We start from the raw sequence: 11,688 nt of genomic DNA, 5'->3' as shown, positions 1-11,688 counted from the left end.
AGTGAACATAACATTGTGTTGCCATGTGAGTATGAGGTATTTGTTAGCAGCATTTAATAATGTTTTCTTAGCACAAAAATGCAGGTGGGATAAGTCATTGAAGAGGTGCAGCTGAAGGCGCTGTGAGGTGTTATCCCGCAGACATCAGTGACACGCTCGATAACGTTAATCCAGGAGGGAGTGAAATATTGAAGCTGGAAGGCCTGAGACATCTGGACTGAATTTGGATGATGTTGTTGCTGGCCATGGCGGGTGATGATGGGCAGACAGCAGGTTCATGTAACATGGCAAATAGCGTCTCAGCTTTGCTAATAATGTTGGTAGATAAGATGTGCCAGTTACAGACGGTACCTTTCGCATCATCCCTCATCCAGCACTTGAACTGCTCGTCATCTTAATTCAAACAACCTGATGCTGAGAGACGGCTCTTTGAGGAAGACCATTCTTGGTGATGAGGGTGAGGTCATTGGGGTCAGGGTGACGTCTACAGATGCCCCGTGATAACCTTTAGGAAATGTTGTAGAAATTATTTCTAAAGCCCTTTCTGATTGCTGATAGGCTCCAGAGTGGCCCGTGTGGAGGATGTCCAATAACAAATCCTCTCCACAGAGAATGCTCATTGCGCTGGAATTAATCACAGCCCACCTCACTGACTGTTCCCAATTATGGGGCACTTTTTGTTTCTTGCGGATGGTGCACTCAGAATAATGTCATCAAGGAGGAACCATTCACACGCTTTCTATCAAAGCTTGTCCACTGATGAGGTTGTTTATACTTGTGTTTGCGCGCCCGGGCCCCTGTCTCACATTTTAAGCACCCCATGAAGTAGTCTGCAAGTGATTTGCTCCAGCTCTCACGTCCGAAATTACACGTCACACGGGAATAGGAATAATTTGATGTTTTGGAAGGGAAATGGATTGCAATGATCAAGAACAGTCAGCTCGGTCTTAAATTAGATATAAAGTATGATGTATGCATCAATTTGGGCCCTCTGCACCTTGATTGGATTATATCTGCCAGGTTGCAAAGTCTGAGCTCATGCTTTTTCCACTTGTCATATTTTTTTAGGGCACACGTGAAGATGAAATAATGTAGCGCACAGCAGCTTTGTGCAGATGATGATCCAACCTATCTTCACATCCTCATCAGAAACAGCCCTCCCTTTTTCTTTGCTGCACAAGGCATGAGTCAAGTCAAGCTGTTTTTTTCCTGTTTTATCATCCCAATCACTCATGTGATTTACTGATGAATTGTCTTAATTTCTTGTGCAGTACATTTCTCAGTCCAGGCAGGTGGCTGGCCATGAATTTCTATCTGGAAGACAATACTGTTTAGCTTTTTTCTTCACACTTGAGTTGATGTCTGCAGATATGTCATTATGAGAGGTGTGTGTGAGAGGAATCTTGCTTTTGATATGAGCATGCTGTCTGCAGCTGTCTGGCCATGCATACATTCAAACATATTCAGTACATCAAACAGTCCAATGAATGACTTCTTTACATGTTGACATTCCGTTCTTTTGATACCCCCCACTTTGACCAGATTCCACCAGTTTCTTTTAGCGTTCAAATAGTTCGCCACACACGGGCTTGCATGCTTCAAATTGAAAAATTATCTTTTTTTTTTTGAGCATGAAAGCTCAGTCTTCCAGCATAACCATAGTTTTGTCAGGTTAATACATTATTTTAGCGGTTTTCAAATTATGGGAAAAGTGCCAGAGGACTTTTGGGCTCGTATTTGCAGCTGCTTGGAAAAAAATGTATTTTTCAAACCTCAGTTGTTTTTCTTCCACTCTTCTTTGCAAAAACGCTCCAAATCAGACTTTACTTGAATTGTAGAAGTCATAGGTCATATTATTATTATTGGAGAGGAAAGGAAAAAATAACAGAACCATAACAATAAACTTCAGAATGGCCTGTCCATATATATTTATATATATATACAAAATACCAGAAAAGAGAAAAAACAACAACCCCAAACTATTCTCCTGTGGGGGAGTACAATGTGAGACTGTTAAAAAAAAAAAAAAAACCCAGCAACATGGGCACAAATAAGCACACTTTACAATATTAGAACTCAAATACTTTTACCAGGAGAAGGGGGAAAGCGGGTGTAGGTGTTCCAGCGCAGGCTGCCAGCCACCGCAATCGAATGAAGCGGCGAAGTGCCATCGCGATAATGCAGCAGTTGCCATGGAGACGACCCCAGACAGAGTCAACAATCAACAGGTGTCTGTAAAGAAGCGTTGGGGTGGGGAGGCCGAAATGCAGACTTAATCTGCATTGACGGATTGTTTGGGTTAGAGTTAGTAACCTCATTCCAATAGACTTGGCTACTCTGTCCATTCTGGTCTCTTGGTCCATCCATCAATCATGACTGGCAGCTGCTGGCGATCTTGTACTGCTGTGCCCGTCTTCCGAATTCTGTGATACACCAGCGCAGTTAATCCAATCCATGATTTAGTTTTGGAGAGCGATGCTTAGAGAGCCTCTTTAAACTATAATATGGGACAAATTGAGAGCCAGCAAAAGGAAGGAAACTTGATTTATAGTTTAGTTATTGCTCTGGTTCACTTGGCAGCATAAAAAACATAATTACCATATTGTTTTAATTAGGTAGTCAATTAGGGTAAACAAAGAACAACATTAAATATTATGACAATATAATAAAATCAACCATAATTGTTATTGAAAACCATTAAAATCAAGACCCCCCCCCTTAAAAAAAACAATGGGTGTGATTTACTGTCAATGTTTTAATCTTAGAGCATACACACTCAGGAATCTGGTTTTCAATTCCATAGTGTTCATCCAACTTTTGAAGAGTCAAACACAATCAAATTAAGGTGTTTATGTGTATTTTTTTTATTTTTTAAAAGCTGGCTTCAACCCATTCACGCAATAGTTCGGTTTTCTTGAGTGCATGTACACTACTGACGTGTTCATAAGGCGTTTAAATTGTCTTGGTATTTACTGTTAAAAGCCCAGCAACAACAACTGGGAACCAGTTGTATTCTTTATGCAGACAGGGGTAACACAAGTGTTAACACGTCCGTCTAGGGGGGGCAGCTGTACCCAGCGTGTGTGTATTTAACTTTACATGTGTTAAATTGGTCATGTGGGAACATCTCTGGAGCCCTGCTTTGTTTCACACATTCAAATGTCTACTCTGAAGAACAGCACCAAGAACTTGTGTCCATCCTCCCTTACCAAAGGTGTTTGGTTCGCTTGTGTGCATTTGCAATCACATTGATGACCAAAGATCGTTTCTCTAAGGAAGAGCACACGTGCTTCTCATTATGGTGCAATGTGCATGTTTTTTTTTTTTTTTTTGACGCGGCTCATATGATTCTTCCAACAAGTCCACTAAATCAGTCAGTGGGGGTTAACAATGCCCCCACGCACGTTTAGTGTTTCCTTCTCCTTGGACCAATGTTTACAATCCCAAAGCCACAAAATGGACCACAAATGGAAAAAAGCTGTGATGACTTATGCTTGTGTCGTCACTCTCGTAGCAGATGCACTGACTGCATGTAGGGTTTAAATGCTTCCCTTGTTGGTAGTTGCCTCAGTGAAACACTAGATGGCAGTAGTTCCTTGTCCCCTGCCAATAAGTTGCTTGTTGAATGAAATGGGATCTGTCATCATGTACTCAATAGGTTTAAGTGTGTGATGCTTTGTGGCATGGATGAGGAAACTCCACTATCGCTACCGGACCGGAGTGTGAATGCAAGCATAGAATGCACGGGAATCGATCCCACACTAGCTGCAGGAACATGGATGCCTCAGTCTGAGGTGTGGCGCATGTCCCAGCTGCACCTGGTGTTTGAACCGAGAGAGCAGTAGATCTCAGTCTGGACCTACTTATGGTGCTATGCAACGAGACGTTCAATGTGATCATACGCCATACATCTGCGCTTGAAATAGCTCCCACAATCTCTGCTTGGAAAAGCTTTGCATAACAATCCAGAGGCACTAGAAAGGAAAGGCGGGCAGGGAGGAGAAAAGAGGAGGATGAAGAGGAAAAGGAGGGGTAGAGTGTGTTGAGGCCCGTGATGTGCGGTGCGGGCCAAGAAGCTGCCAGCGTCCCAGCCGCTCCATGTCTGGCCTGGCACAGCATTAAGCGGCCTGTTTTGGGGCCTGTCAAAAGCTCATCACAGCAAGGAAGCCATCCCTGTGGGGATGCGCTAGCTTGCCAGGGCTCGGCAGGGGTGGTGTGGGGGGGCAACAAGAGACCTGGCCCATCCACTTGGTGATAATGAGGAGGAAAATTCTTATTATTGTATTCCCATTAAGGTTACAACAACAATGCACTTTTGTCCAAGTATTTATCCCCCTCTCTTTTCAGGCATCTTCTCTGTTTACTCTCTTTGGAGAAATCTGAACCCTGTGCTGTTTTTATATACGAGAATAAAGCTGCACTTTTAATGAAACACTAACCTCTTTTTTTATACAAGAAAGTGAAATCTAAACTTCACATGTCTCTAACCATCCCTTCCCATTATCTGTCCCAAAAGGCCCAGCTGATTATGTCAGTGCACTTTACCCTACAATTACCTAGTCATAGGATTATAGAAATCTGGGTACTGTTATGTGCCAATCAAACAAAACACACATGTGTTTAAGTCCTAACAGCCTAACAACACCACAAGTTTACATTCCATCACTGACATTCAGGTTTGGTGTTATGTGGCCACAAAGCATACATAATATGCCATTAAAATGGCAATAAAACAAAAACTCCACAATATTAAGAAGCTATAAATGTCAAATCTTGTATTGGATTGCAGTAGTAACATGCTAAAGTGTGAGTGGTGGGAATCAAGTAAAAGCCAAAGGCTGCTATATTTCATACCGCTGAGAAAAAGTATCAACTCCAGAGAATGGGTGACGTGCAGTTTTGTCCATTATTGCTTGTTGTTTGTAATATTATATTCATGAAGTGTGTGTTGGACGCTCAGATCGGGCCCGGGCCCTGTGCCAGAACAACAATAGTAAAACGGTGCAGTAAAATAAAGCAGAAATCCTCCTCAGCCCAACAATTAGGGGGCCTCTATATGAAGTAGTTGGCTCGTTTATACGCTGTAATGTTGTGACCATTCCAAGCCCGCAGGCCACGTGTTTTTGATTGGAGTTCAGCATGTTGGAGAGCACGGCTCTGACCCCACAGGACGCTTGGAGAACGGGGGTGATAAACTGAAGGAGCTTGAGAGGAAGTAGGAGTCCTGCAATGTATTCTTTTCTTTCAGCTCAAAGCAAGGTAGCTACTCCCTCTTAAAGATGGAATTTCAACACTGATAATATTTCATAAAGCACCTCTGAGAGGCCAAACTGCACTTGTGGGCATCCATGACTGACTACAGGGCCAACAGCATTCATGTGTATTCTACATGAAACAATCTGCAGATTCATCATCATTCTTGCTGATTGTGGGCTTCCAACATCTCCTGCTCTCATCTGGTTGTTTCTGCATAGTCATGTTTGATGCTACATCTGGTATCTATAACTATGTGGTAAATGTGCTGATCCAGAGTAATGTGGCCACTTTTATTTCTTGTCTCCTGTGTCTATGTAAAGCGTCATTCAGCTGCTTGGCCCATTGCATTGAGGTCTGTGCCACCACTCTCATTAATTATTGATATTGTGCTAATAGAAAAATAAGTTATGTGCGTGTGGCAGAGTAATACCTTGGCGGACTTGTCTGATGGCGTTGAAAGTAGTAGACATGATAAGACACTCAGTGGGGAATCAACATTGAGTGTGAATGGTTGTTTGTCTATTTGGGTGTCTATAGGGTGTCACCTGGTATAGGATCCACCCGCCACCCTGGGGGGTCATTAGTGAGCATAAAAAATAGATAAATGGTATTTGATGGACATGAGTAATGTAGTGGTTCACATGACTGACTTTCATTCTCATTCATTATTCATTCATTCATGTTCTACCGCTTGTCCTCACGAGGGTTGTGGGGGTGCTGGAGCCTATCAAGAGTCGGGGTACACTCTGGACTGGTCGCCAGCCAATCACAGGGCACATATAGACAAACAACCATTCACACTCACATTCATACCTATGGACAATTTGGAGTCGCCAACCTAGCATGTTTTTGGAATGTGGGAGGAAACCGGAGTACCCGGAAAAAAACCCACACATGCACGGGGAGAACATGCAAACTCCACACCAAGGGTGGAATCGAAGTCAGGTCTCCTAGCTGCGAGGCCTGCGTGCTAACCACCTGTCCGCTGTGCAAACCTTTCATTCATTCATTCATTTTCTACCGTTTAACCTCAAGAGGGTCTCGGGGTGTGCTGGAGCCTATCCCACCTGTCTTTGGGGGAGAGTCGGGGTACACCCTGAACTGGTCACCAGCCAATCACAGGGCATATATAGACAAACAACCATTCACACTCACATTCATACCTATGGACAATTTGGAGTGGCCAATTAACCTAGCATGTTTTTGGAATATGGGAGGAAACCAGAGAAAACCCACACATGCACGGGGAAAATACGAAACTCCACACCTAGGGTGGAATCGAACTTGGGTCTCCTAGCTGCGAGGCCTGCGCGCTAACCACTTTTTCCACCACCGCTGTGCAGCCCTTTCATCCTCTCATTATTTGTAAATATGGATTTGAATTGTAGTTTTGTTTCCGTGTGCACTGTGATTAAAATGACATCAGCATATACTATAATATATAATACACATAACAGTAGAGGAGCAGTTCTTTTGATTCATGAACTACTTTTCTCTGGCTGTTTATTTCCATGAGCGTAAGGCATCAAAAGAACATTTGAAATAGGGCTGTGACAAATGAAGAATGTAATACACTCTAGCAAACATAACATTTACAGGCTGCAGATGGTCCTACTTGCCGTGTGTGTACATCCCTGCAGGTGCTGCCATGGTACTGGCTAATAAAAAGCAGAGTGTGGATGCAGGAAGCGTTCAAAGAACCAAGGAACGTACTGTAGCTCCCATGTGACCTCTTTTTTTATAAGCTTCATCACGTATGCTTCTTCAAGCAGGTGCTACCACTCCCAGTTCGGCTACAATAGCCATGCCGTTATAGCACAGCCACTTCACTGGCTCGTTGACTTTTAGGTCCTGTACACATGGGAGCGTCCACGTTGTCCCGGATTAGACGCAGTGATGGAACCACGTGACACACCAGATTATCGTAGAAGAAAGTACGCATGCGCTTAAATCCGTCGTCTTTCGCTTTCCAAGGCTGGTCTAAATTTACGAGAAAGTGGAATAACATGTGTGTCATTTTGGTAGTATAAGACAAGAAAATACCGTGACACTCGAAATATTCAGATATCACATTGGCTTGTAAACAAAGCTCACTTCTGGTCACGTGATGTTGATGAGGCGCCCATCTATAGCCGGCATAACACCGTTACAGGGCATCCAGAACATATTTTCCATGTGGATAAGAGGCTGAAAACATTTTTCCTGAATTCTCCAACATTTAATAATTTTTTTTTCACCTCTGCCAAGGTAAGGTGATGATGGTCAAGCCTGTTTTTTTTTACACGCTCTTGGTGTTTTTGTAAGAGTTATGCTAGTCCTCTGTCTTTGTCTTTTTTGTGTGTGACACATGCAGATAGGCAGTAAACGTGTCATGATTCATCTGTGAGGTTACGTTACATCCCTTTTCATGTGGTTGTCCTTTTTTTTTCTTTCTTCATCTCTTCTACCTCACACAATGATCATAAAACATCCTGGGAGTTGTTTCTTCAAAGTAGGAAATTAAAGTCCATTAACATGCCTGACTCAGGACAATACATTACCTTTTATAAATCCCTACTTGCCGTATATTTTATCATGTAATTGAGTTAAGTAGGTTCTTTGATAATGACTCTTTATGATATTACCATCACCGTAAGTGAAGTCTGCTGTATCAATGTCCAACAGTCAGCACTTTAGTGGACATAATTCCGGTCTGGAACCCTTTTGATAGTGATTGTGTCTGAAACAAGATGGCTGAGGGAGCTGATGTCAAAGGTCAAACAGTTCCTTTCTTCCTCATTATGTGGCTTTCTAAATCGAAAACCGAAACATTTTCAAGTATTGAAGGTATTTACTCATATCAAAATCAAGCACATAGCGTATGAAGATGTTTTTTAGTACACGATGCAGCGTATAGCTTAAACAAAGTTAAATACAAACACATATTTTCACAAGTACTGACAAACTTAGTGTGACCCTTGACACCACACACACACACAAGAGAACTAGAGTGATGACCAAGGCAGGAGATATCTGGTATGTATGATATGGCTTGTTTATAGCACAAGAAATCGTAGAACGTTCCAGACGTCCTGGCATCGTCCTTGCTGACAAGAAAGACAGAGATGGACCAGTGATGCTGACACCGCGTGCTGATTGGTCCACGTCTTGCATAATCTTGAAATGTATAAAAAGCCGGGCAGGGAAAGAAAGGGTGCTTTTTGCAGCTGCGCTGTACTAAGACCCAACTTACTGTTGGCATACAGGGAAAACAACTAAGCCGGACGTCTGTATTAAATATTGTTTGTATCAGGAATAAATACTCTGGTTTTCATATACCTGTTTGGTTATTTAGTCTGCCCATATCCTCAATTGGACACCCACAAGGGAGGTTGAGATTTCCTTCAGTTTTTTATGGTTTTAGCCTTTCATCAACAAGGAAATGGCGTTCTTGGTGATCGGAAAATCTGAAAACGCTGGTTTGTAATTTTTGTGTAGACAAGCAACACAAGTCTTTTTGAAAATGATGACATCACCGATCCCCGAGTGAGTTATGACGACAAGCCAATGTAATATCTTAATATTTCAACTGGCACGACTCACCCCAGTCGACATTCTCCTGACATTAAATACACCCAAAAGTCATTGTCCCCCAGTGTGTCCTGCAATTGGCTGGTGACCAGTCCAGTTCTTGCCCATTGTCAGCTTCAGCTCATCCAGCAGTAGAAAATGAATGAATGATGTTCAGGGTATCTAAGGTGAAAGATCTGGCAAATATTCTCCTCCGTAAGCTGACATAATAACTCCTAGTGGTTTTGGATTGAGTTACAAGGTGATCATTCTTCAAAGTCCAAGCGTGATAACACCAGAGCGGTCTTTGAAAGTGCTCGATTTACGTCAAACTTGCATGTGTAGTGAGGCTGGGACGTGCTTGGAACCGGTAGAGACTATACACAAGTGATCCAAAAACTTAAATCAGCAGTTTGATACGGTATGCCTTTTCATTCATCCAAATTCCCACATCAACTGATCGTTTCTCCTTTTCCTTTATCTTTTTGAGGTTTTTTTTTCATTGTGTCAAGTGAGGAAGCATTCCATTAAGGGCCATTTTGTTGTTTCTCACAGCAGTTTGTCTTGTCCAACACAGCAGTATTCTGCATTTCCTGGAGGCCTTGCCTGGTGCCGAGGATCTCCTTTGTACACGCTGGCTCACTTGTGCTTGGTTTTCTGGGCCACCTAAATGGACCGGCGCCATCATTAATGTTATTAGTTACACCTGACAAGTCCAAGCGTCTGCTGGGAGAAAGATCTATATCAGTGGATGTGCTCATTTCCACTTTTCAGCTCTTAAAGTCTGGAGGAATTATCCTCATTACAGATGAGTATGTATGAGGGTTTCCACGGTGACAGCTCCAATATGATCAATAGTGGCTTGTTTCTCTTTGAGCGATTCAGTTTCTTCATAGGTCTTAGAAATCTCTGACTAACTAGCCAGCCAAGTGTGTACGCTGTCTCACGTCTGAAGTCGGCTGGGATACGCTCCAGCTCCCCCGTGTCTCTAACAAGGTGGTATGGAAAACTACAATTGTTCAGTGACAGATTTTATGCAAAAAGGCAAGGTTCTTGTTGCCATTTTTCTGACTTCTGGAATGCTTTTCAAACACTTATTGAAGACTGTCGGTACACTAGGAACCATAACCGCTTGAAGACAATGCTCCGTGACTGATGTTTATTGGTTCCACAAGAAATTCTGGTTCTCACATGAGATTAAATATTAAAATTAAATGTTGTATGTTGTGCAATGAATGAAAGGAAGAAAGGATTGAAATCAGGGTGTTCTAACATTTTATAGGGGGTCACTTTTGTGCAGTAAAGATGCAATAACCAATCCAATGTAGGTCAATATGTGCTAAGTGTATAAGAACAAAACATCCACATCTTAACTTTGCGTTATATGTGACAAAGTACAATGTACAATGTACAGTCATTCCTCACTACATACTTCACTCTATTTTTGAAAATTAATTCCTTAATAAATGATTGCTGTTTCGTGTTTTTCACTATGCCCTATTATTACAGTAGTCAAAAAATATTGAAAGATAAGTTATATGTAGTATTCTGGTCACTAGGTAGTATCACTAATGTTACATTCATGAGAAATGCATGACATTAGATTACAATAGATTACCTTGACACTGCATGGAGTCAGCCATGGCATCTCTGAGATTACATAGTGAAAGGAAGTTATCCTCCAATTCCGTGTGGAAGTGGTACATTTTTGAACTTCTTTCCTACTCCGTTTGAAACTGAAGTTTGAGTAAATAAATTGGATCCTCACTAATAATAATGATAATAGTAAATGTTTAATGATACTACTAATAATGTACTACTAATAACTGTAGGGGTGTTGTTTAATGTTCACAGGGCTCTAATAAAGTTAAAAATAACAGTTTGGAACGTAAACCGGTTTTCTGTGCTTTAACTACATAAATACTCCATATATTCATGGGAATTCCCTCATCAGGGTCCTGTCTGGAACTGGAATTTTTGAAAATGAATTCCTTAATAAATGATTGCTGTTTCGTGTTTGACTATGCCCTATCATTACCATAGTCAAAATATATTGAAAGAAGTAGTATTTTGGTCACTAGGTAGTATCACTAATGTTACATTGATGAGAAATGCATGACATTAGATTATAATAGATTACCTTGACACTGCATGGAGTCAGCCATGGCATCTCTGAGATTACATAGTGAAAAGAACTTATCCTCCAATTTTGTGTGGAAGTGGTACGTTTTTGAACTTCTTTCCTATTCCGTTTGAAACTGAAGTTTGAGTAAATAAATTGGATCCTCACTAATAATAATAATAATAGTAAATGTTTAATGATACTACTAATAATAGGACTGTAACTGCAGGGGTGTTGTTTAATGTTTACAGGGCCCTAATAAAGTTAAAAATAACAGTTTGGAAGGTAAACCAGTTTCCTGTGCTTTAATTACATAAATACTCCATATATTCATGGGAATTCCCTTATCAGGGTCCTGTCTGGAACCAATTAACAGCCATAAATGAGGGACCTCTATAATATCTGATAGTATATCTGATTTATTTTATTTTCGGAATATTCGAAAAAATGAGTTGCTGGCTGAAAATGAAAATGGGTCGCATTTGGGATACTCCTGATTTAAGTCGATAATACATCCGAGCACCAGAGCCACTATCCTTTTGGGACTACACTGGACCAGAGCCAGCAGTGGTACCTCAAGACACTATCACCCTAAATAAACAAACAGCAATAAGGACCTGGCAAAAGTAGAGAAGCAGCTGTGATTGTGTCCTTTGAGAGTATACTTTAATCCTGACACCTGCAAGCCATTTCATCATGATTTACAGTGGGGGAAATGCGGAGCGGGGGCGGGGGGACCAGGCCACCAGAGGTACTGTTTT

The 11,688-nt window shown here is 41.6% G+C and overlaps 1 long non-coding RNA gene across 1 annotated transcript; it reads right to left on the bottom strand.

The window, feature by feature from the left end:
* Window positions 1-1,701: 1,701 nt before the first annotated feature.
* On the bottom strand, window positions 1,702-7,133 carry LOC131139631 (uncharacterized). The gene is made up of 3 exons (XR_009132276.1): window positions 6,872-7,133; window positions 2,314-2,497; window positions 1,702-2,232 (listed from the first exon to the last, which is right to left on the bottom strand). It is a non-coding gene; the product is annotated as an uncharacterized LOC131139631 (long non-coding RNA).
* Between the last annotated feature and the right edge of the window lie 4,555 nt (window positions 7,134-11,688).

The sequence above is a fragment of the Doryrhamphus excisus genome, chromosome 12 (assembly GCF_030265055.1).
Source record: "Doryrhamphus excisus isolate RoL2022-K1 chromosome 12, RoL_Dexc_1.0, whole genome shotgun sequence".
In the NCBI taxonomy this organism is placed as follows: domain Eukaryota; kingdom Metazoa; phylum Chordata; class Actinopteri; order Syngnathiformes; family Syngnathidae; genus Doryrhamphus; species Doryrhamphus excisus.
This window is presented reverse-complemented; position numbering and strand designations above follow the sequence as displayed.